This window comes from Lynx rufus, unplaced genomic scaffold (genome assembly GCF_022079265.1).
Source record: "Lynx rufus isolate CCGP_SWC_20201006 ecotype Redwood Valley unplaced genomic scaffold, mLynRuf1.p SCAF_26, whole genome shotgun sequence".
NCBI classification, from domain to species: Eukaryota; Metazoa; Chordata; class Mammalia; order Carnivora; family Felidae; genus Lynx; species Lynx rufus.
This window is the reverse complement of record NW_025814841.1, coordinates 10,509,753-10,535,948: the sequence shown is the minus strand read 5'-3', so window position 1 is coordinate 10,535,948 and position 26,196 is coordinate 10,509,753.

The following is a 26,196-nucleotide window of genomic DNA, read 5'->3' as shown; positions in this document are numbered from 1 at the left end:
TGATGGTTTCCTGTCTCACATTTAGGTCCTTTATCCATTTTGAGTTTATTTTTGTAAATGATGTGAGAAAGTGGTCTAGTTTCAACCTTCTGCATGTTGCTGTCCAGTTCTCCCAGCACCATTTGTTAAAGAGGCTGTCTTTTTTCCATTGGATGTTCTTTCCTGCTTTGTCAAAGATGAGTTGGCCATACGTTTGTGGGTCTAGTTCTGGGGTTTCTATTCTATTCCATTGGTCTGTGTGTCTGTTTTTGTGCCAATACCATGCTGTCTTGATGATGACAGCTTTGTAGTAGAGGCTAAAGTCTGGGATTGTGATGCCTCCTGCTTTGGTCTTCTTCTTCAAAATTCCTTTGGCTATTCGGGGCCTTTTGTGGTTCCATATGAATTTAGGATTGCTTGTTCTAGTTTCGAGAAGAATGCTGGTGCAATTTTGATTGGGCTTGCATTGAATGTGTAGATAGCTTTGGGTAGTGACATTTTGACAGTATTTATTCTTCCAATCCATGAGCAGGGAATGTCTTTCCATTTCTTTAAATCTTCTTCAATTACCTTCATAAGCTTTCTATAGTTTTCAGCATACAGATCCTTTACATCTTTGGTTAGATTTATTCCTAGGTATTTTATGCTTCTTGGTGCAGTTGTGAATGGGATCAGTTTCTTTATTTGTCTTTCTGTTGCTTCATTGTTAGTGTATAAGAATGCAAATGATTTCTGTACATTGATTTTGTATCCTGCAACTTTGCTGAATTCATGTATCAGTTCTAGCAGACTTTTGGTGGAGTCTATCGGATTTTCCATGTATAATATCATGTCATCTGCAAAAAGCGAAAGCTTGACTTCATCTTTGCCAATTTTGATGCCTTTGATTTCCTTTTGTTGTCTGATTGCTGATGCTAGAACTTCCAGCACTATGTTGAACAACAGCGGTGAGAGTGGGCATCCCTGTCGTGTTCCTGATCTCAGGGAAAAAGCTCTCAGTTTTTCCCCGTTGAGGATGATGTTAGCTGTGGGCTTTTCATAAATGGCTTTTATGATCTTTAAGTATGTTCCTTCTATCCCGACTTTCTCAAGGGTTTTTATTAAGAAAGGGTGCTGGATTTTGTCAGAGGCCTTTTCTGCATCGATTGACAGGATCATATGGTTCTTCTGTTTTTTTTTGTTAATGTGATGTATCACGTTGATTGATTTGCGAATGTTGAACCAGCCCTGCATCCCAGGAATGAATCCCACTTGATCATGGTGAATAATGCTTTTTATATGCTGTTGAATTCGATTTGCTAGTATCTTATTGAGAATTTTGGCATCCATATTCATCAGGGATATTGGCCTGTAGTTCTCTTTTTTTACTGGGTCTCTGTCTGGTTTAGGAATCAAAGTAATACTGGCTTCATAGAATGAGTCTGGAAGTTTTCCTTCCCTTTCTATTTCTTGGAATAGCTTGAGAAGGATAGGTATTATCTCTGCTTTAAACGTCTGGTAGAACTCCCCTGGGAAGCCATCTGGTCCTGGACTCTTATTTGTTGGGAGATTTTTGATAACCGATTCAATTTCTTCGCTGGTTATGGGTCTGTTCAAGCTTTCTATTTCCTCCTGATTGAGTTTTGGAAGAGTGTGGGTGTTCAGGAATTTGTCCATTTCTTCCAGGTTGTCCAATTTGTTGGCATATAATTTGTCATAGTATTCCCTGATAATTGTTTGTATCTCTGAGGGATTGGTTGTAATAATTCCATTTTCATTCATGATTTTATCTATTTGGGTCATCTCCCTTTTCTTTTTGAGAAGCCTGGCTAGAGGTTTGTCAATTTTGTTTATTTTTTCAAAAAACCAACTCTTGGTTTCGTTGATCTGCTCTACAGTTTTTTTAGATTCTATATTGTTTATTTCTGCTCTGATCTTTATTATTTCTCTTCTTCTGCTGGGTTTAGGCTGCCTTTGCTGTTCTGCTTCTATTTCCTTTAGGTGTGCTGTTAGATTTTGTATTTGGGATTTCTCTTGTTTCTTGAGATAGGCCTGGATTGCAATGTATTTTCCTCTCAGGACTGCCTTCGCTGCGTCCCAAAGCATTTGGATTGTTGTATTTTCATTTTCGTTTGTTTCCATATATTTTTTGATTTCTTCTCTAATTGCCTGGTTGACCCACTCATTCGTTAGTAGGGTGTTCTTTAACCTCCATGCTTTTGGAGGTTTTCCAGACTTTTTCCTGTGGTTGATTTCAAGCTTCATAGCATTGTGGTCTGAAAGTATGCATGGTATAATTTCAATTCTTGTAAACTTATGAAGGGCTGTTTTGTGACCCAGTATATGATCTATTTTGGAGAATGTTCCATGTGCACTCGAGAAGAAAGTATATTCTGTTGCCTTGGGATGCAGAGTTCTAAATATATCTGTCAAGTCCATCTGATCCAGTGTCTCATTCAGGGCCCTTGTTTCTTTATTGACCGTGTGTCTAGATGATCTATCCATTTCTGTAAGTGGGGTGTTAAAGTCCCCAGCAATTACCACATTCTTATCAATAAGGTTGCTTCTGTTTATGAGTAATCGTTTTATATATTTGGGGGCTCCGGTATTCGGCGCATAGACATTTATAATTGTTAGCTCTTCCTGATGGATAGACCCTGTAACTATTATATAATGTCCTTCTTCATCTCTTGTTACAGCCTTTAATTTAAAGTCTAGTTTGTCTGATATAAGTATGGCTACTCCAGCTTTCTTTTGGCTTCCAGTAGCATGATAAATAGTTCTCCATCCCCTCACTCTGAATCTAAAGGTGTCCTCAGGTCTAAAATGAGTCTCTTGTAGACAGCAAATAGATGGGTCTTGTTTTTTTTATCCATTCTGATACCCTATGTCTTTTGGTTGGCGCATTTAATCCATTTACATTCAGTGTTATTATAGAAAGATACGGGTTTAGAGTCATTGTGATGTCTGTATGTTTTATGCTTGTAGTGATGTCTCTGGTACTTTGTCTCACAGGGTCCCCCTTAGGATCTCTTGTAGGGCTGGTTTAGTGGTGACAAATTCCTTCAGTTTTTGTTTGTTTGGGAAGACCTTTATCTCTCCTTCTATTCTAAATGACAGACTTGCTGGATAAAGGATTCTCGGCTGCATATTTTTTCTGTCTAGCACACTGAAAATCTCGTGCCAATTCTTTCTGGCCTGCCAAGTTTCAAAAGAGAGATCAGTCACGAGTCTTATAGGTCTCCCTTTATATGTGAGGGCACGTTTACCCCTTGCTGCTTTCAGAATTTTCTCTTTATCCTTGTATTTTGCCAGTTTCACTATGATATGTCGTGCAGAAGATCGATTCAAGTTACGTCTGAAGGGAGTTCTCTGTGCCTCTTGGATTTCAATGCCTTTTTCCTTCCCCAGTTCAGGGAAGTTCTCAGCTATTATTTCTTCAAGTACCCCTTCAGCACCTTTCCCTCTCTCTTCCTCCTCTGGGATACCAATTATGCGTATATTATTTCTTTTTAGTGTATCACTTAGTTCTCTAATTTTCCCCTCATACTCCTGGATTTTTTTATCTCTCTTTTTCTCAGCTTCCTCTTTTTCCATAACTTTATCTTCTAGTTCACCTATTCTCTCCTCTGCCTCTTCCATCCGAGCCGTGGTGGTTTCCATTTTGTTTTGCATTTCATTTAAAGCGTTTTTCAGCTCCTCGTGACTGTTCCTTAGTCCCTTGATCTCTGTAGCAAGAGATTCTCTGCTGTCCTGTATACTGTTTTCCAGCCCAGCGATTAATTTTATGACTATTATTCTAAATTCACTTTCTGTTATATTATTTAAATCCTTTTTGATCAGCTCATTAGCTGTTGTTATTTCCTGGAGATTCTTCTGAGGGGAATTCTTCCGCTTGGTCATTTTGGATAGTCCCTGGTGTGGTGAGGACCTGCAGGGCACTTCCCCTGTGCTGTGGTGTAAAACTGGAGTTGGTGGGCGGGGCCGCAGTCAGTGCTGATGTCTGCCCCCAGCCCACCGCTGGGGCCACAGTCAGACTGGTGTGTGCCTTCTCTTCCCCTCTCCTAGGGGCGGGATTCACTATGGGGTGGCGTGGCCCGTCTGGGCTACTTGCACACTGCCAGGCTTGTGATGCTGGGGATCTGGCGTATTAGCTGGGGTGGGAAGGCAAGGTGCACAGCGGCGGGGGGGGGCAGGCTTAGCTCGCTTCTCCTTAGGTGATCCACTTCAGGAGGGGCCCTGTGGCAGCCGGAGGGAGTCAGATCCGCTGCCGGAGGTTTGGCTCCGTAGAAGCACAGAGTTGGGTGTTTGCCGGAGCGAGCAATTTCCCTGGCCGGAACCGGTTCCCTTTGGGATTTTGGCTGGGGGATGGGCGGGGGAGATGGCGCTGGCGAGCGCCTTTGTTCCCCGCCAAACTGAGCTCTGTTGTCCGGGGGCTCCGCAGCTCACCCTCCCTTTGTCCTCCAGCCTTCCCGCTTTCTGAGCAGAGCTGTTAACTTATGACCTCCCAGACGCTAAGTCGCGCTTGCTGTCGGAACACAGTCTGTCAGGCCCCTCCGCTTTTGCAAGCCGGACTCGGGGGCTCTGCTTGGCTGGCGAGCCGCCCCTCCGCCCCGGCTCCCTCCCGCCAGTCCGTGGAGCGTGCACCGCCTCGCCGCCCTTCCTACCCTCTTCCGTGGGCCTCTCGTCTGCACTTGGGTCTGGTGACTCTGTTCTGCTAATCCTCTGGCGGTTTTCTGGGTTATTTAGGCAGGTGTAGATGGAATCTAAGTGATCAGCAGGACGCGCGGTGAGCCCAGCGTCCTCCTACGCCGCCATCTTCCTCCAGGAGAACCTGCTTGGGATTCTTTCTTTCCCTCTCTCTGTCCTTCCTCTCTCCCCCCTCTACAAATAAATAAGTTAATTTAAAAAAAGTGTGTGTATATATATGTGTGTGTGTGTGTGCGCGCGCGCGCGCGTGTGTGTGTGTGTTCTTGACACCCTACCTAAAGTGTCTGCTGAGCAACCCAAGAGTTAGTAGTTACTTGTCCATAAAGAAGTATTTTAAAAGCTCCCCACCACCACCACTAGCAGGATAAAGAAAACTGAAAGTTATAGACAAGAAAAATTTTATATAACAAAATACAGTAGATAGTACAAGCCACAGCTCTTTGCAGTTCCTCCCATCGACAGGTGGAGCATCTTTCTCCACCCTTTGAGCCTGGGCTTGCTTTGAAACTTGCTTTGGCCAATAGAACATAGTGGAAGTCACACAGTGCAAGTTATGAGTCTGGGTCTCAAGATACCTTATATGCATGCTTCCACTCTTGCTCTTGGAACCCCTGCTGCTGCCATGTGATCAAGCCCAGCCTAGCTGGATGACAGGACACCACGTAAAGCAAAGACAAGCCATCACAGCTGAAACATCTTGGACCAGACAGCCAGTCCCAGCTGACTAGGCTGCTGCCAACAAATGCCTGAGCAAGCTCAGTCAGCTACAATAAGCCCAACCACCCAGCTGGGCCAGCCCAAATTGCTGACCCATGAACCAAGTAAGTGTTTATGTTTTAAGCTACTAAGTGTTGAGGTGGTCTATTACACACTACCATAAATAACTGATATTCTGAATATGTAATTGTACTCAAAAGTAAAAGGGAAAATTATCAGTGAGGCCTCCTTGAAAGACAGATGGGATTTATTACACAGAGAAAAGATCACTTGGAATATGTGTGGGAATCCTCAGGAGAAGATTAAGTCAAAGGTGGGAAAAACAATATGGTTCATACTTGGGGGAAAGGCAAGATCAAGAAGAGGCATGGAACAACTGACTGTAGGATTGGTTGGAGGTATTGGCATGACAGAAGAAGGCTAGTTGACCTTGGCATATCTTCCCTAATTTCCCCCAACATCCAGGACCAGTTAGTAGCAAAAAGAATGTCTCCTGATAATAGCCATATTTAGACCAGAGGGATTGAACAATACCACACATGGCTAGGTTTGCATGGAAAGAACAAAAAGCGTCCTAGACCAGAAAAGATGCAACCTGGGTACCTGCCCAGCAGGAAACGTCATCAGTCCCCAACTGTCACTGAAAGCTGTGGAGCACAGCCCTTGTAACTATTCGGCCTTGTCTCTGTAAGGAGAGGACATGTTCTGCCAGTCAGAGAAACTCAAGTTGTTCTGAGGTCTTTTCGGGCATTGTCTCATTTAATCCTCACAAAAATGTATGAAAATGGTGCTATTTATAATTACTTCCTATTAAAGATGAGGAAATTGAGCATGGAGAGGGATAATTAATAGGATTATAGAGTAAAATGTATAATTTCAGCACAATTAGGAACATCACAGTCATTAAGATGGGTATTACATATATGAAACAGGAAAAGATGATTTTGAAACAAAAATGCCACTTTGAGGTGTGAGAAAAAATTATGAAAATAAAAATACAATATATTTGCTGGCACAGATGAGGAGCAAGTGGGTTTTGTTTTATTTTTGGTGGGGAGGGTTGAAATATGAAGAATATATTCAGAATTTCTAATGTCACTAGAAAAATTAGGCAATAGGGAATAGGCACTATCTCATGAAACAGTAGTTAAAATTCTACAAACTGAAGAAAAATACTTATGTTAAAATATTCTATCAAGTTCTGAACAAGATAAATTTTATAGACCAAATATTAACCTCTCAAAATAAAATTTCAGAACATGGAATAATAGTTTGAAAATTAAAAAGATCCAAGTATTATGCATATTCTTGGAGTCTTCAACACCTATCTATCAGTAATTGACAAATCCAGCAAGAAAAAAATCAGTAAGGACATGGTTGAACTGAACAGTGCCATCCATCAACTGGATCTAATTCATATCTGTAGAATAATGCATCCAATAACAGCAGAACACACATTTTTTAAGCTCGTGGAACATTTACCACACTCCAGGTCATGAAAAACACCTTAAGAAACTAAAAAGAATAGAAATCATACATAAGTAATGCTCTCAGACCACAATGGAATTAAACTAGAAATAAATAACAGAAAGATATCTATAGAAAATTCCCAAGTACAAGATTAAACAGCACACTTCCAAATAACACATGGGGCAAGGAAGAAGTCTCAAAAAAATTAAAAACCATTTTGAAATAAATACAAATGAAAACACAACTTATCAAACCTTGCAGGATGTAATGAAAAGGTACTTAGAAGGAAATTTGTAGCCTTAAGTGCATACACTAGAAAAGAAGAAAGATCTAAAATCGATAATCTAAGTTTCCACTTTAGGAAATTAGAAAATGAAAATCAAATTAAATCCATAGCAAAAGAAAAGGAATAATAAAAATTAGAATCAATGAAATTAAAAACAAGAAATCAGGGCACCTGGGTAGCTCAGTCAGTCAAGCATCCAACTCTTGATTTTGGGTCAGGTCATGATCTCAAGGTTCATGGGAATGAGCCCTGTGTTGGGCTCTGCACTGACAGCCCAGAGCCTTCTTGGGATTCTCTCTCTCCGTCTCTCTGCCCCTCCTCCCCTCTCAAAATAAATAAATAGACATTAAAAAAAAAAAAAAAAACGAGAAACCAGTAAAGACCAATGAAACCAAAATCTGGTTCTTTGAAAAGATTGATAAAATCAATTAACCGTTTCTAGCAAGATTAAGGGAAAAAGAGTGAAAATACAAATTACTAATATCATAAATGAAAAAAGGATCATCATGGCTGATCTTATGGGACAAATAAATACTATGAACAGACCTAAATCTTTTAAAGAAATTGAATCAATAATTAATAATCTTTTAAAACAGTATCAAACTATATGGATTCACTGGTGAATTATAGCAAACACTTAAGGAAGAAATTCTACTGAAATTCTGCAATATCTTCCAGAAAGTAAAAGCAAAGAACAAAAATAATAAACAGAAAGGAAAGAGGAGGATAGTAAATCTAAGCCTAACCATACCAATGTTAAATGTAAATGGTCTAATTAGCCCTTTTAAAGGGCATAAATTGTCAGATTGTATTAAAAAGCATGATTATTTTAAATCTGAAGACATAGCTAGATTAAAAGCAAAAAGACATATGGTCCATTTGGTGTTAGTTTCTGTGTATGGTGTGAGGTAGAGTATGGGATGATGATGATGATGATGATGATGATGATGATGGTGGTGATGATGATTACATGTGGATATCCAGCATCATTTATTGAAAATACTATCCTCCAGTTAAATGCCTTTGAACATTTGTAAAAAAAATTTAACTACAAAGTTATTTCTGGACTCTGTTCTGTTCTATTGGCCTATATATCTATACTTGGGCCAATGCCACACTGTCTTCATTACTGTAGATTTATAGTGGGTTTTGGAGTTGGGTAGCCTAAGTCCTCCAACTCTGTTCTCCTTTCCAAAATTGTTTGGGTATTCTGGGTCCTTTGAATTCCCATGCAAATTTTTGAATCAGTTTGTTAGCTTCTTCAAAAGAGTCTTCTGGGATTTCAATAAGAATTGTATTGACTATATAGGTTAATTTGGGAAGAACTGCCACATAGGCACTATTGAGCCTTCTAATACATGAACATAGAATGTCTTTCCATTTATTTAAGTCTTCCTTAAATTTTCTCAGCAATGTTTTGTTGTTTTCAATATACAAATCATGTGTTTATTTTGTGAAAGTAATTCCTATGTATTTTATTCTTTTTGATGCTATAATGAATGAAACATAGTCTTAATTTAATTTTTAGATTGTTAATTGCTTATATAGAGAAACACAACTGAATTTTGTATCTTATATATTGCTGTCTCTCTGTATTTACTTATTAGTTCTAAAGTATTTTTTGTAGGCTATATTCAAGGCTATATCATCTGCAAACAGAGATAGTATAAAAAAAAGATAAAAAGATAGAAGAGATACAAGGCAAACACTATAGAGTGGCTATATTAATATCAGACAAAGACTTTAAGACAAGAAATATTACAGTGGATAAAGATGTATATTTTATAATGATAAAGAGATAAAATTATCAAGACTGCATAATAATTATAAATGCCTATACCTCATATCAGAACTGCTAAATACATGGAATAAAAACTAATAGAACTCAAAATAGAAATAGACAAATCTCTAATTATAGCTGGAAATTTCAACAATCCTCTCCCAGGATTGGGAGATAAAACTTGATAAAAGAAGTAGACAGAAAATCAGTAATGGTATATAAAATGTAAAAAAAAAAATGTTATCAACCAACTCAACCTAATTAATATTTACATAATCTCTGTCCAATAACAGGTTCAGACACATGCTTTTAGTGCACAAGGAACATTCACTAAACTAGATCATATTCTGAACGTCAAAAAAAAAACCTTGATAAATGTAAAATAATTGATATTATGTAATGTATACTCTTTGACCACAAAGGAATAAAAGTAGAAATTGATAACAGAATAGTATTTGGAAAATCATCAATACTTAGATATTAGTCACATACTTCTAAATAATGGATGAGGTTTTTTAAAAGGCACAAGAAAAAAAATATCTTTAGGTAAAAATGAAAGCATATCAAAATTGGTGGAATGAATAAAAGCAGTCCTTGGAGGAAAATTCATAATATTAAGTGCTTATATCAGAAAAGTCTCAAATCAATTATTTAAACTTCCACCTCATAAAAATAGGAAAAAAAAGTGAATTAAACCCAAGTATACAAAATAAAGATAAGAAAAGAAATTAATGGAATAAAAAACAGACAAACAATAATGATATATCAATGAAACCAAAGGCTGGTTGTTTGAAAAGATTAGTAATTGATAAACCTTTAGACAGATTAATCAGGAAAAGGGTGACATCACTAGAGGTCATACAGATATTCAAAGGATAATAAAGAAATATTAACTTGGCAAATTAGATATGATGGACAAATTTATTGAAAAAATACTAATTACCAAAACTGGTATGAGAAAAAATGGAAAGTGTGAATGGTCCTCCATTTGTTTAAATAATTGGATTTTGTTAATTATAAGCCTTCCCAGAAAGAAAAGTCCAAGCCCAGATAGCTTCACTGGCAAATTGTAGCAAATATTTGGATGAAGTATTATCAATTATACATGAACTATTTCAGAAAATAGAAGAGCAAAGAACATTTCCCAAGTCATTTTATGAAGCCAGCATTACCCTGACAGCAAAAACTAAAAATATTATAAAAAGACTATACATCAATATCCTTATGAACATAAACACAAAACTCCTTAACAAAAATGGAAGTGGTCAAATGACTTAGATTCTGACAATAGGATGTTACCCTCCAGGACTTTGATTTTTACTGAAGTGATAATAATGCAAGGATAATTAGAATGTTCTCTGTTGCCAAGTTTCCCATGGTCCTTACCAATGTTTAATTTGGTGTTCTAGCTTTCAATCAATTCTATAAATACCCAAAGTTCTTTCAAAAAATGCATTTCTGCTAAATTTAGCAACCAAGAATCTGAACAATAAATTCATCCCTGCTAAAGTTCTTGCAACCAAGAACCTGAACTTGTATAGAAATTGGTAGCAACAAGTAATTTGCACAGACTCTCAAGGAAATGGAAGAAATTTAGGTTTGGGAATCTGATCTCATTGGGATGAAGTCTGTGAAAATCCCATTAGAATATAGGGATAGTAATCTCGAATAACAGCCAATTAAATTGTCACCTACAATCATCAGAAATGAAGAGCTCAGGGAACATAAGGCATGGAGGCCACTGTTCAAGTATTTTCAGGGCTCCTTCTCTCCATCTCTCATCCTTGATTTCCTCTGCTTTGGCTTCATTATTAGGATTTATTCATATATATTTACAGATAGCTATAATCAGCTTGAATCCTACAAGGATTTAGAACTCACATATCTAAAAGAAAGATTTCCCTTCCCTTCCCTCCCCTTTCCTTCTTTTCCCTTTCCCTACCCCCATTGCTAGCATTTATGCAAATCCCTATGAAAAAGACTGGTCATGCTTGGTACCTATGGCCACTTGGGAATCATCGATATCCATAGATAACTAGATATTCTGATTAGCCAGCCTGTATCATGTGCCCCCTCCTGTGGCAGAGAGGACACAGCCTTCAGAGACCAGGATGGAGAGAAAAGGCTAAGATGAAGAAGAAACAGGAGATGATCCATTGAACAAAGTCCCCTTTGAGAAAGTTGAAGAGAATGCACTGAGTAGCAAAGAGGGGAGAATGACTTTAGATGGGAGGAAGGATGAGTGCTCTTTCATAATATATAAGTACTAATCTACCTCAAATATTTAACTGATAAAGTTAATAATATCTATAACATAACTGAGAGTACAAGGGCATTGTGTCCTTGAAAATAAATCATTTTTAAGCATCTGACACCTTAACTATTTGCACATTTGCTGACCAACAGTTATTGTGACAGTTATTAATATTGCTAGCGAAAGTTCTGTCATCATTAAACATGAGCCCATATGATGTCCGTTTAGCACACCTGCTTAATTATTTTGAGTTATCCTTTGTGCCAGAATATAGAATTTATAGATTGACCATAGAAGCCATATACATGGTGGTTAAGAATGCAGATTTGGAAATAGGCAGACCTGAATTTGAATCCTGCCTATACCAACTTGCCACCTATATGGCCCTAGGAAAGTTATTTAATGTTTAATTCATGTAAAAATGATCCACAGGGAGCCTAGAATACACTAAGTTCTCGATGAGAAATATTATCTATTGATATTGTCATGATTCTAGAACTTTAAAGCCAGTTAATTTAATACATCATCCTCAACTTCCCATCATTTCAGTTCTTCTCTGATTCTCCTTGGAATTAGTGAGGTTTGATTATACATCATATAATATATTTGTGTGTGTGTGTGTGTGTGTATATATATATATATATATATATATATATAATGTATAAGTATTGGGAAAAGGGTCACATAAGTAACCAACAACCCTGCCTTGTTTAAGTCAGAATTCTCTAGATTTTCCTCACCCAGAAATCCTTCCAAGACAGCCGTTTTGAGAACCTTTTGAGAACTACACCATAGAACTCTCTCAGGATTCCTCACTAAACTGAAAGAATTCAACCATATTTCTGATGTCCAGTCAAAAACTTGGTAGTTCCCACTTTTAAGAACATGTTTTCTAAACATCTCTGGTAAATGGAGATTTTGACTTTATGCCCGGGACACCCTGAGAGCTGCTCCTACAGAAAAAAACTAATAGGATAATAAATCCCAAGTCCTTTTTCCCCCACTCTGAACAAGAGTTGTTTTAGTTAAACTTGCATTCACTTTTCTCTGAACACTGCCCCCGCCCTCATCAGACCATTGTGTTTAATACAAGACTTTTGACTCAGCCATCATTACTCACACTTTACTGATTTTACTTTAAACACTGTTGGCTAAAACGACAATTTATCACGACTGTTTTGCCTAGCAGCGGGAGGATAATTTATTTTCCCGTTGAAGGGTTTGATATTTATTAGCACCACAGTGAGCTGGTCAGTGGAGATCCACACTCCAGGGGACAAGCTGAGTCCAGCTTCACGGCCTGCTCCACCCTCCTCTGCTCAAACCAACCAACATTTCTCCTGAGGCTGGCACCTGAGGGTACAGGAGATGGTAACTGGGGAGCTCAGTCTCTTGGGAAGAGGAAGCTTGGGGTATACCCCCTCTCTGCGGTAGCTGGGCTCACAGCTGTGAAGGAGACTAGCCAGCGCTCAGGGAGAGAGGCAAGCCCTCAGGGCCTGCTCGGGAAAACCAGCGAGCTTTGAGCAGAGTGGAAGATTAGTCACAGAATTGCCTGCACCTATAAGAAGAACCTACTGGAGAACGGCCACCCCTGGCCCCAGCAGCCAAAGAGCATCCGGTTGGCAAGAGTTTACTCAGGTAAGGTGGAGCCTGTTTGAAAAGCGGAGAGCCTCAGGCCTCTAACACCAACGGGAAACAATTCTTACACAGCACAGGCAGCATCTCTGTAGACAATCACTGTGCCTGGCAAGAGCAGACTTTTAGTATTAGTTAATTGTAGCAGCAAATGAATAACTGAAAGAGAAGGAAAAGAACTTGGGTTTATTATACGCCTACTGTGTGCCTGGCACTATGTTTGATTTTACATACATCATGTTATTTAATCCTTGTAATAACTCCAAGGATGATGATGATGGTGATGGTGATGATGATGATGATGGTGATGACGATGATGATGATGATAATGCCCAAGGATGAGTCTTCATCCAATGGCCTCGGGGAACTTATGGAAATTACTTACTTTATTTTCACATAGCTGGTAAGTGGGAGAGCCAGGGAACTAACTCAGATCATTTCACCAAAAGGCCATGTCCTTATGATGCTGTGTACCACTTCCCTACGGGAGGAAAGGCACTGGACTTCAGTGTGGTGCCTATAGTTTCCACTGCAGGGTCACTTCTTGCCTTATGTCATTCTCTGTAACAGAAATATGTTTTCTGAGAGATGTAGCTAAGTGATCCATTAGCACTTAGGCCCCATTAGCAGGAAATCATTGGATGCTTTTTTTTTATTTTCTAAAAGAGGGAACAGAACATGCACAGCATAGTTAACTCTGATGCTTCCAGTTAAGCACACTGCTGGGGGTTAGAGTATGAAGAGGGTCTTATTGACTTGGGGGAGGCAAACTGTGGGGGTGTCCTGCCAATACACAGTAGGGAGCATGTGAACACAAACCTGGAGGAGGAGGAAAGGAAGAAAAATGTCAGTGCACTGAAAAAGGACATCAAGCCATGCCCTTTCATGCCCCATCACAGCCGATGCACGAACTTCAAGAGCAAGCAGAGCCACAGTTTCAGAAGTTTACCAACAACTGTGGTGGGCCCACTATGTGCTAGATACTGTACTGGAGCTCAGGTTACAAAACTACATTGGATCCAGTCCCCATCCCTGAAGACTGTGTAATCTCTTTCCTCTGAGAAGTTGAGGAAATTCCTAGGATGTCAGGAAAAGAAAAAAAATCATGGAAGAAACTTGGGGAAGAAAAGGTGTGGAACACTTTAGGACAGGGGGTTGGGGACATTGAAGATAAAGTGCCACTCCCTCTAGTCCCCTGTGGAGACACCCATGACAGTGGCACCTGCCAAGGTAAAGGTCATGCCTACCCACCCTGGAGTAGCCTTGTCTTTAGCAGGGAGCCCTTGAGGGTTAGCCAGTCCTCAGAACATTCTGGCTGGTATAGCCTTCCTCATTTCCTAGGAGCCTCTTTGGAGAGGACAACAGATGGGTCAAGAAAAGGGGTTCTGCCCCTCTTCTTCCCAGCATGTGAAGAATCTGACACTGGCACTAATACCTGGATAGAAACACCTCCTCCTATTTTGTCAACTCCCTTTCTCCTTTGCCTGTCTCTATGAGTGGCTCCTTCCCATTTGCTCCTCATCCACCCAAAGCACATCCCAGGCTGGGTTATGGAACATCACCATAAAGAAATGAGGCGGGGAAACGTGCCTCCACTTCAGATGAAACTCCTCAAAAAACAAATTCACTGAGGGATAAACTCAGCTGTGAGAACTTCAGAGGAGGCTTATTTAGGACTTACAGTGGTCAGAGACTGACAGCAGTCTGAAGGCCAAGGAGCAGACAGTGTCCAAGTTCCACCATGATTGCGTCAGCGTGGAAAGAAGTTGCGGCGCGGCCTCACCCAACTTTACCAGCAGCTCATCAGGGCCCCGGCTCCCAGGCCTCCCCCTCCAGCCAACCACTGAAGGTCCAAGCTCGTTGTTTTGTTGAGTCCACCATGAAACAAAATTCTTTCCAGAGCCTTGATTAACCTTATTAGAGCTCATAAAACTCAAAGTATTTCAGCCTGTCCAAATGTCTCCATTTTCTTCTAGATATTTGTGGTTGAGGCCATTTTCTGCTGTCAGTTTTCAATTAGTAAAGAGACATGGCAAAAAGGAGGGCAAATTAGAATTCAAAGCATCACTTCTTAATACCCTGTGAAAAGAGTATCACCAAAGAGTGCCAGGCACCAGAAAGGGAGGGAGGTATAGAGAACACCTCCATTCTGTCCGCATTCCATCATCAAGTCAACTGCTGGCTTAAAGGATGCAGGTCATGTGATTTACATGACATAATTTGAGCCATTTTGTTCTTGTCACACACTGAAAATCATGCTAATGCATGGACATATTTATTAAGGTCATTTCTACTTCATGGCCTGTGTGTGGTCATGGGCTGTATATTACCCATTAATGATGGAAGGTTGACCCTGGCTGTGGTTTGGGTTCATCAAACAGTTCGGTAGGGTGCAGCAGAATCCAAGACATTTTTGCCAAGGCATTCCCCCTCAGCCCCCCTGTTGCCTTAATTGTAAAACCCATGTGTGTTTTAACAAAAAAATCTCATCCATCTGTTTCTGATTCATTTACACTTAACTCGTCAACTCTCCTTTTGTCAGGGCTGTCATATCCCACAGGTTCTGCACTAGTGTGCCATGTTGAACCCTTCTCTCCTGAATATCAAGAAGTCTTGTTTAGCCAAGAGATGACACTCTCCACTCCCTGGGATTGAAGGAGTGCAGTTGGGGGAGTGAGAAGAAAGACGTTTCAAATTCCAAACCCCCTGATGCTTCAGTCCACTGGGGGCTTGGCAAAACGTCTCCTCTCATTCACAGTGCTGGCTTGATTGAGTTGTTATTGTTATGGTGTGTGAGTGAGCTTGCATGTGTTTGTGAGAGTGTGTGTGCGTTGACTGGCTGTGATTAAACATGTTTTGTGGCATTAATTCAGACTATGGGTGGGCTTCACTTCTCTGTAATCAGACCAACTGGCTGACTAGGAGAGTATGTGACTGGACTGAATTCCTCCTATGACTTCCACTGTGCTGGGTTTCATCCACCTGTCAACCAGGAGCAAAAAAATGAGAAGCAAAAGCTTTCAGTAACAGGAGGAAGAACTCAAGTTCTGGGAGTTCTCCCAGCATTCTCCCTTCCAGGCAGCTTTATTCCCAGATGGGGAGAGGGCACACAGATGACCACAGGGCAGATCCACTCTCAGCATGCCCTAACAAAGGAAACAATCACTATCACTTAGCTATGTTGCATACTGGCATCATGCCAATCCACCCAGGACCTCCCCCAAACAGGAAACCACAAAAGAGACCTGGGCTGCCTAAGGCTGCCCCACAGCCTAGGTAAGAGTTGCCATGTGAAACAGTGGATGCTTTCCCTTACCTGTCCCTCAGTGGACAGAGGGGGACATTGACATCTAAACTCTATCAAACCCAGAACTTGCTTTAGAAAAAAAGTCTGCTGAAATCTTAGTTATTCATCATGCTGCTACTTGTCTCTAGTCAAGGTGGTGGTCATCAATTGCATGTATCAAGCCAGGTTTCTGTATTAAGTGTTCTTTTTTAATAGACTCTGATTATCCCATTTCCTCATAGTTGTTGAGTAAGTCCTGTACCATATAGAAGACTTAAAAAAAGATACCTTTGCATAGTGATGTGGATTATTGGGACTTACACTTTAGAGTTCCTAAGGAAGGGTTTCTTGAAATCAAGCACACCACTATCTCTTAACTTAATAAATAAACACAGGGGTTAAATAAGGAAAACAGTTTTAATTCTGGAAATATAAGAGGCATGATTATGTGTGAGAGTAACAGTTCTCAACTATGGTGTAATGTCATGCTTGTGTATCACAATCAGTTGTGAGATATGTTGCAAGTGATCTGTTGCTAATAATAAAGTACTGACGTTTGTGAATGATTCACTTTTAAACAAACTTAGAAGCATCCTTGAGATTATCTCTATAATCATGTCACTTTAAATCACTGCATTTGCCAGTATGCTTTATTGAGTTGTGGATAAAGTGTTTGTGTTCCCTTGAGGACCCTTGGAATCACACATGGAGACACAATGGGTACACTCCTAGAAATGTGTCCTGCATGTAAACATCATCCATCATGCATGTTGTGACAGAAAACAATTGGGAATTGCTACGCTGAACATCTCAGTACATGGCATGGTCAGAATTGTATGGCTTTTTGTCACTTGTTAACACATAGGGATTCCATTCTTCTATTCTTTTGTAGCCCTGAACCTTATGTTAAGCAAACTCACAGCCAGAAAGGGATATTCAAGAGTTTTAGTGGCCAAAGCAGTATTCCTAGACAGCATGATCTTACAGTAAAGCAGACTTAGGAATAACACTGATATTGATGCAGTTTTCCTCTCTTTCTCCTGCCCTGCCTGTGTGTGTGAGGCTGTACATGTGTGTTTATGTATTCATATGAGTGGTTGGTTGACTAGTTGCTTGTTTAGTGTAGAAAGAGTTACTGGTTCTGTGAACCATGGGTACAACCATGTCTAAGATCTAGAAAAACAGGAAGCACTTTAGAGATGGCCCTAGCTGGTGTGCTAATGAGGCCAGTGTCATAGCTCTGTGTTCAATCTGTGTACTAAGACTATTCAACTTTGTATTATCCCATAGCCACAGGCTAGGGGTCCTTTAATCCCTATACCTACTCTAGCTGTCAGCCAGGATCTCCCAAATGCATGCTATAGTCACAACTTAGACCAAAAGATCAAACATGGCAATCAATATGGATCACTGAGAATACAGTGCTTCCCAAATTCCTACTTCTAATAAAAAATATCTACTTGAGGCACTTGGGTGGCTCAGTTGGTTAAGCATCCAACTCTTGATTTTGGCCACAGTCTCATAGTTCATGGGCTCAAGCCCCATGTCGGGCTCTGTGCTGACAGTGCCAGAACCTGCTTGGGATTCTCTCTCCCTCTCACTCTACCTCTATCTTTCTTTCTCTCCAAACAAAGAAACAAACAAACAACAACAACAACAACCTACTCCAAGGAGATAAAGGAAAGATCTCTGCAGTGGCATTTTAAAAACTCCCAGTCCTTAGATAGCTGTGTAAATCCACATTGTTGACCAAGGGTACACTGTGCACCCAGATGAAGAAGAGGATCATAAAATTTTTCCAGGCAAGTAGTCAGGGCCATTTCATCTGTTTCTTCTTCTGGTATACACTCATCACCTCTGTCCTTTACTACCATCTGACCTTGATACAGAGGCTGTACTTTTAGATTCAGACAAATCCTTGGCCATGATCCACTAATTAGTATAAATTCTGACACCTACCATTGCTCCTTTTACCTACAACCATTATTTTAAAAAAATACAGGGAAAAGTTGACTAAAAGTCCCAAAAGTACCAATCAGCTATTTAAGATGAATTTTGCCTTATCTTTCACAAACATACCCTCACATCTTCCCTCTCATACTTATCCTTCACCTTAACCACCAACCACCACTTCCTTATCTGTCTCCCATGTCATTACCAGTTTCATGATTTACCAGTCCAAAAGATTTAAGCTGCTAGTAACAGAAATTGGCTAGTAACAGTAACTGACTAAAATATCAAGGAATTGTACTGGCTGGAACTTCAGAGGTGGAGAGGTTCTGCTGATGATACATTCAAGGCTCCATTTCTCTATGAGCTTCTTGCCTCTTCCATCTGTTAGCTTTATCATGAATCTGACTTCCCCTCTGGCCATAAGATGGTAGGTAGCAGCAAGAGGTACAGAATATCATTCCTTATTCATATCTCTTGAAAGAAGAAGCTGACTTCTGGCCTCCTGTCTTAAGGACAGGGAAGAACTTTCTCTGAAGCCTCCAGCAACTCTCTCCCAAACCAAAACTAGGTCATATGCCCATTCCCAAAGCATTCACTGACAAATGGATTTAATTCTTTGGATGGCTGAGATGAAATGGTTTTCATTTCTGAAAGTGGAAATGGAGTAATTTCCCCCTAAATCTTATGAACAAAACTGGAATGTCATTGTGAAGAAAAGAAAGAATGGATGCTAGGTAAGAAATCAACAACGTCCACTAGAGATATTGGGTATTTTCCATATTAAGTTCTGTTCCCTTTATCTGCTTAGATAATACATTGATGTAACTGATGAACAGGAAATAATTAATTGCAAAACTCCATTCTATTGCCTTTTTGGATCAGGGAGAATTCAGAGAGCTTTGTTTGACCTATGGGACCACATCTGAAAGGTACTGTGGTCCTATGGGTTCATTCCCCTCCCACTGGGCAGCAGTTACATTATGAATTAACAACCAGGCCTGAAAGCTTGTCTGAACTTAAGCTCCCTTACTGGAGAAGTGGCCAACTCTACATTCCCATGTCGCAAAGCACTCAAGCCTCTGCGTGCAAACTCATTCCTAGTATTTCCAAGGGCAGGCCATTCCTTAAATGGGGATGCAACTGGGTGGGGCACAAGCACATGGCTCACATTTTCCTTCTCATGATATTTTTTCCATTGACTCAAGCAGCAGCTGCTTTTTGGAGGGCCATGTTTGCTTACGATGACACAGACTGTTTCTGAGCTCCAAAGTGGTCATCTTCAGATAGGCCAGTGTGATATAACCTCTTTGGAATCAGACTTCTGTTGCCCTGACTGCCCTTGTGATTCTAAAACAGGACCTGGAATTGAAGAAGCCTTCATTAACATGTAGACGTAGCAGTTTCCTCCAAGCAAAAGAAGAAGGGAACCAAGATTGTTATCACTGATCCCTTGGCATTGGCTGGTCAAGAGTTGCCCTTATTCAGCTAATTCATTCCTTATGTTCATACCCTGTAAGGGTTCAGAATCTCCCCCCACCCTTACCTCAGGCATATGCAAGGGCCCACAGACAAGTTCAAGTCTGTCTTCTGCAACATGTATCCTAGGGAACATTCCTGCCTTTTCACAGCCCTGTCCTGACTGCCTTCTTCTACTACCTCACTCATCTCCAACCCTCCTTCCCTTATTCTGTCAAAAAATAGAAGTATTTCAATGCTGCTATCCAGGATTCCTGACTTTCGCGTGAACAAATCCTACTTTCATCTCTGCTATTTTAATCTGAAATTCTGTCCCGAGTACATTGGTTGGTATAATTGAAAATACCACACAGAGAAGATATAAATGTGGCCTCCATCAATTACTAACTATATGAACTTAAGCACATTTTCACCTCTCATCATATAGTCAATGTGTATTTATTAAAGGCCAACTGTGTAGCAGGCATTGCGCTAAGCCCTAAGATAGTTCCTTCATCTATAAAAAGGAGCTAATAACAAAACATATCTCATAGGCTTGTTGTAAGGATTAAATGAGGTGTATATTATCAAGTGCTTACCACAATGCTAGATGCGTAGGATATTTTCATAAACAGTCACTAACGTAGTTATTATTAATGAGAAAGCACCTGCTCTCATCCGATAGCATTGTATACTATCCTTCTGAGGAGTTCAGGAGTTCCTCAATCTCTTCTTCCATATTAATTCCAATTTGTCATGCTTTCTTCATATCCTATAGCTATATATTGGGCAGCTACTTAAAATGGGTCTGCTGTTGAAGTCAACCCACTGTGTCCGCACGCATGGTACCTGGTGCAGGCTAGTATACAAGGTTCTGCTCCTGATCAGAGACGGTCACAAGGCACAGGGCTCAGCCAGGCTCAAATCCCAAGTGCTGTGTCCCTGGTCTGCCCTGCACTGTTAGTATGCTGAGCCTGCGTAAGGGGCACACATGCCTTAAGCCATAAATGTTGCATGGCTGTTATAAATCATGAGATCTGGTAACACCAGCAGCAGCTTATCAGATTTCAAATGCACCGCATTCTTCCAGATTTCCAGATGCTTTTTTTCTCTCTCTGTCTCCCTGCCACCCACTCTACCCCTATCCCCTTCTAAAGTGCCCCAGATTGCTTACTGCAATCTAACAATTTGAAATTAAGTTGAAAAACATGTCAGGAGGGGAAAAAAATGATTGGGAGTTTATATTTAAGGAAAAATGGGAGTAGAAACTTATGACATGCCCTGCTGTGTCATGTGGTTCCCACAGACCATTCACTGCATACTGGCAGACTGAATGAAGGTGGCTCAGTGCTCTCCAACTTAAAGGAAAGAAATGGATGAGAGGAGCTGGCTTAATACCATCACAAATGTGCAACCCATTTGAAGCTTCTTGAAGAAAGTATCAGTCCAGAAGATCTATGTTGTTAACAAAAAATAAACCATTAAAAAGGCCTGCTTGCTAGAAAACACATATGGTCTCTTGACTGCACAGGAAAATTCCTTCTCCTGAGACAAAATCTGGGCAAAAGTAGCCCTGGTTGTAGCACTACTACCAAGAGAGAGAACTTGAGTAGGTGGCTTGTTCCTCCTAATCTTTTCCTTTCTAGGGTGAAAATGAAAACACAGCACCACTTCTATACTTTAAAGGACTGCAACGTTCCTCCTAATTCCATCTTCCCTACTTCCTCATCAGAGTGTTCGATAAACTCCGTTTGTGCTTCTTAAGGAAATTCTCAAGAAGATGTCTGGGTTAAATCAGCATAACCCTCAGAAGGAATACCTCAGAGAAGTCAACCCACTGGGTAGTTATTTATCCTATTAAATGATTGCTATTCATTGGCAGGAGGCCAATGAATGATGAAATTGGACACAGGGCAGGAAGTTTGGGTGGGGACAGGCAGTCAGGAGCCTGAACCCCTCCATCTGAGTGGTGCTATGACACAATCAGTGTTAATAGCTAAGAGTTGGGAAGAGCATTGTAAGATGCTGGGGGAAAAGGAACAGGAGTAGGGGGCTGTGATAAAGGGATGGAAGAATGTGATTTGCAGAATTCCACTGGATTTTTCTGATTCTTAAGACACACAGGAACGCCTAAGCCACCCGGTCTGTGGTACTTTTGTTACAACAGCCCTAGCAAACAAATACAGATTTTGGTACCTGACGTGGGGTGGCATACAACAGTAGAAATTTATTGTCTCCCAGTTCTGGAGAACAAAAGTCTGAAATCAAGGTGTCAGCCATACTCCTTCTGACACCTGCTGGGGATAAGCTTTCCTCATCTGTTCCTAGTTTCTCCTGTTGGCCATCAATCCTTGGTAATTCTTACAGCTGCATCGCTCCAAGTTCTGCCTCTGTTGTCACATGGCATTCTCCCTGTGTGCCTGTGTCCAGATTTCCTTCTTCTTACAAAGGACAACAGGCACCTTGGATTAGGGTCCACCCCAACCACCTCATCTTAGCTTGATTATATCTTCAAAGACTCAAATTCCAAACAAGGTTACATTCACAGGTACTATGGGGTAGGATCTCAACATATTTTTGGGTGGGGGGCCACAATTAAAGTCTCAGTAAACCCCCCAGTAGACTCTGTCCTAGGTCTTCTTGTTTGCCAGTTAGTATGTGGCAATCGGAGAGTGAACTTGATTGAACTTTAAAGACTAACTCGGGAGTGAAAATGTCACAGCAGGCAATGAAAGTGGATGCTGGGAGTAGAAGAGCTCCAGCTCTTGGGCACGTTCCCTTCTGCATTTACTCGACAGCTTTCCAAGCACTCAAGAGAGCCTGGGGAGCTCTAAGAGAAGTCCAGGACCTTCAGCTCTTACTGAAACGGATGTGAAGTTGTGAAACAGTGATGCAAGGTAGCAAGTGGTTTCATAGGATGCTGAGAGCTTCCTTCCTAGCAGGCAGTCTGATCTCCTGAACTGAAAACACTGAATTCCCCAAGACACTAGAGAGACATAATCACAACTTTCAGATGTACAAATCATTCTGGCAGTAGAGTTTCCAAAAAGCAAAAGATCCAGGATTCTTTTTGCTGAAGCAAATCCAAACGATGACACAGAGGAGCCCCAGAACGTTGTGTGTCTGTCATGGTAGAGAGTTACGTTTGTACCTCTTCTGATCCAAGTGTTTTCAGGTGCAGTCGCAGCTCTGAGCTTGATTATTTCCTCTTCACAAGCAGGGGGGCTATTCAGAGGCACTTTCAGCATCTGGCAACACGGATTTCATGACCACAAAGTAAAAATGAAATAATGCACATACCAAAACATAAACACATTGTAAAGTGCATTCAGCCTCAGATTCCAAACCCAGCGACCCTGCATGATTTAGCAAAGGGGAAGCCAGACTCCTCTCCCGGCGGGGAGAAACAAGGCCTCCAAACTGACAGCTGCTATCATTCCAAAACAAGTCATTGTTTATAAATGAATATTTTTTTGTGATAAATTATTGAATTACATGAAAACTCTATGATTGCCTGCTGCTGCCAGATTTGGTTTTGGTCTCAAAAGCCAGTGTGGAATGTACTACAGACAAAGAGCAAAATTAAAAACTGCTGGCCTTTTCTCACAAAATTCTCCTCTGAACTCTGTCTTCCACTAACCTGTAATGCCAGCTCTGGCTTTGAAAACCCAGAAGTCCCATCAGAACATGTATAATGTAAATAGTTTGAGGCTAGAGACATTTTGACCTATTCCAAGAAAAAAGTAGGTATGAAACACAGCTCATGATTTACTTTATTATGATAATTAGCATCTCAGAATCTAAAAGGAAAGGGGGGCATCACTTAGGATAAGTATCTACTACGTGCCAGGCTTTGTGGTGGTGGCTTTACATGGTAATCTCACTTAAGCCCAAAAACAGCCCTGAGTGGTCATTATTGTACCCACTTTACAGATGAGAAAACTCAGGCATGCAGAAGTTTAGTGATTTGCCTAAATTTACACAGCAGTAATGAGAGGTCTAGTGCCAGACATGTGATTCCAGAATTCATGCTGTTTCCTCAGTAACACACTGGTTCCCACCAGAGCTTAATAAATGACTGTAATTAGTACTAATACTCAAAAAAAAGTGCTATGCTATTTTCCAACCTCTCACATTGATTCCTTAGGTATTACCTTTCAAGTAGGCCTATTTTAGAAAAAATAACATTGAAATGAAAAAAATTATTATCTTCCTTGATCCATCTTTTCCATCAGAACTAGATCATCCTAATCTTCTTCACTATACTATGTTCCCTGTGTTCTTAGGGAAATGCAGTTGGCTCCTGTGGAATTAGCAAGAATAAGAGACAACAGCACTGGCTTCTGATCCCAATTTTTACTCCTCATTCAGTATGTGCCTCTCAATCTCAGCCCCTTGCCCTGCCTATTTCACGGGTTGTTATAATGCTCATATGATATAATGTCAGCGAAAGCATTTTGTGGCTCTTAAAGCTCTGAACTGTATAAGTAATTATTATGCTCCAGACTCTTCTCTGATAGTTCAGTGAGAAAGAGGAAGATTTTTTAGAATACTATTCCAGTGTTAGCCAGTGGTCTGCTGAGCAGGATTTCTGGAAAAAAAAAAAACACCTGATTTTTAGTGTTTGCCAATTTCCATAATGTAATATACTCCCACCAAGACCATTTTCAAGCTGTCAGTATGATATACTGAGCACAGAGGTTAGAAAAGATGCTCTCATAAGCTGGTACAAGCCAGATCTACCATACCACTAGTTGTGACTAAACTTCAAAATAGTAGCATCTTTAATAAAAACACCGACCCCACTTGGAGTCATACTGGAAAATTCCCAAACTATACCCCCTCTCTTCATGTGCTCTCTTTATGATGGCAAGACTGTGCCTCCAGGCTGAGAGAGAAAGCCAGATCCCCATGAACCCTTGCAGAGAGCCCAACAAAATGAATCTTGTCATTTGTTGTTTTGACCCCAATCTGAAGAGTGAATATCTGCCTCATATAGAACTCATATATTGCCTAGGGAACAAAAAAATGTGCTCTAAGGAAATGTTTTTGCTACAGCAGACACTGGGTGCCAAGAATGAGAACTTAATTCCACCCATTCTTTCCTTGTTCATAGTATAACAGCCTTAGGTCTGGCAACACCACACACACACACACACACACACACACACACACACACAGTGGCTTATACAAGATTATTTTTCTCTCTCCAGTAAAAGAAGACTGGAAATATGTGAGCCAGAGCTGATCTACACCAAGAACCCAGGCTTCTTGCGGTTACCCTCTCTACTGTCCTTATGGCTTAAAGTGTCTGCTAGAGCTCCAGCCATGACATATGAATTCCAGTCAGCAGGATGGAGAAAGGAGGGAAAAGAAAGGCCATTCTCTGACTTCTAAGGAGAGTTCCTAGAAGTCCCATACAATACTTTTCTTATATCTCATTGGCTAGAAAGTAATCATACGAGCACACCTAGCTACAAAAAGAGGCTTGAAAATATAGCCCTTCATCTTGGAGACAATGTGCCTAGCTAAATATCAGGTTCTTTTATTGAGGAGGAAGGGAGAACAGATGTAGGGATAGGCAGCTAGTACTTTCTGGTACATGTTCGCTCATATCTGTGCAGTAACTCATCAGAGAGTAGAGAAAGAAAAGGAAATGAATACTTTTCTTTTTGTTGCTACAGCTTAGTAGTCTCTTCTCCCATTTATCCCCTGTGAGTAAGATGAGAAGTTAGCAGTCTATAGGTAATTCATATTGCATATCCATTGAGGGCCAAATAAAAAGGAACTATATCTACTTCTGGAATGTGCATGCAAAACATATCATTAATGTTCCGATCATCATTATTCAGAACATAGTGACAATCATTTATGATCATTACTAATATTATATTGAAAGTAGATGGGAATTATTGTGTCTCTAGATGGATTTGTCTAAATGGAATGGTATTAATTACCTACTTTGATAAAAGTGAGATATGCATCTAACTGATGCTGGAAAAATGGAGGAGGAGGGAGATCCCCTTCTTTTTTAATACTATTCATCTAGATTCTTTGTGGCATGGAAGTTGGAGATCTGTGTATATATGAGTTCCATTCAGAAAGTTTTGTTTGGGCATGCAAATGTATGCCTGCAGCCCTATGCCTACACTCTCCACCTCTTGTTCCCATTGGAGCTAGTAAATGGCTAGTCAGGTATCAGGAAAATTTGCCCTGACTCCTCTAAGGAAGAAATCTCATACAGCCAAAGAAGGCTCTTCATCTCTAGCCTTTCCAAAATGGCATTAGAGTAGAACCAGAGAGACACATTAATCTACAGAGAAGCTTTCCAGTGACAAATGCAAAAGCCACACAAACATGCAAAGGCATGCATGAGAACATAGACAGCCATCCTGCTGAGGCCGAAAGTATTTGCAGATTGTCAAACCACATCCAGAGATGAGATGTATCCTGGCAACCACCAGCCCACTCCTGTTCCATTTTAGACCAGAAGAAAAATAAGCACTACTGGCCATTTCATTTGCAGTGTTACTATAATCCTATTTAACGTATTGTTCCATGACCAGTCAGACATACCAACTCCTTCCACCTGCATTCATCCCTAAAAAGCTAAAATCATTGACCTTCTAAGTTTCAGCTGTTTTTTAGCATACAGATAAGTTAATGGACGAACCCAGGCCTGCAATTGGTTT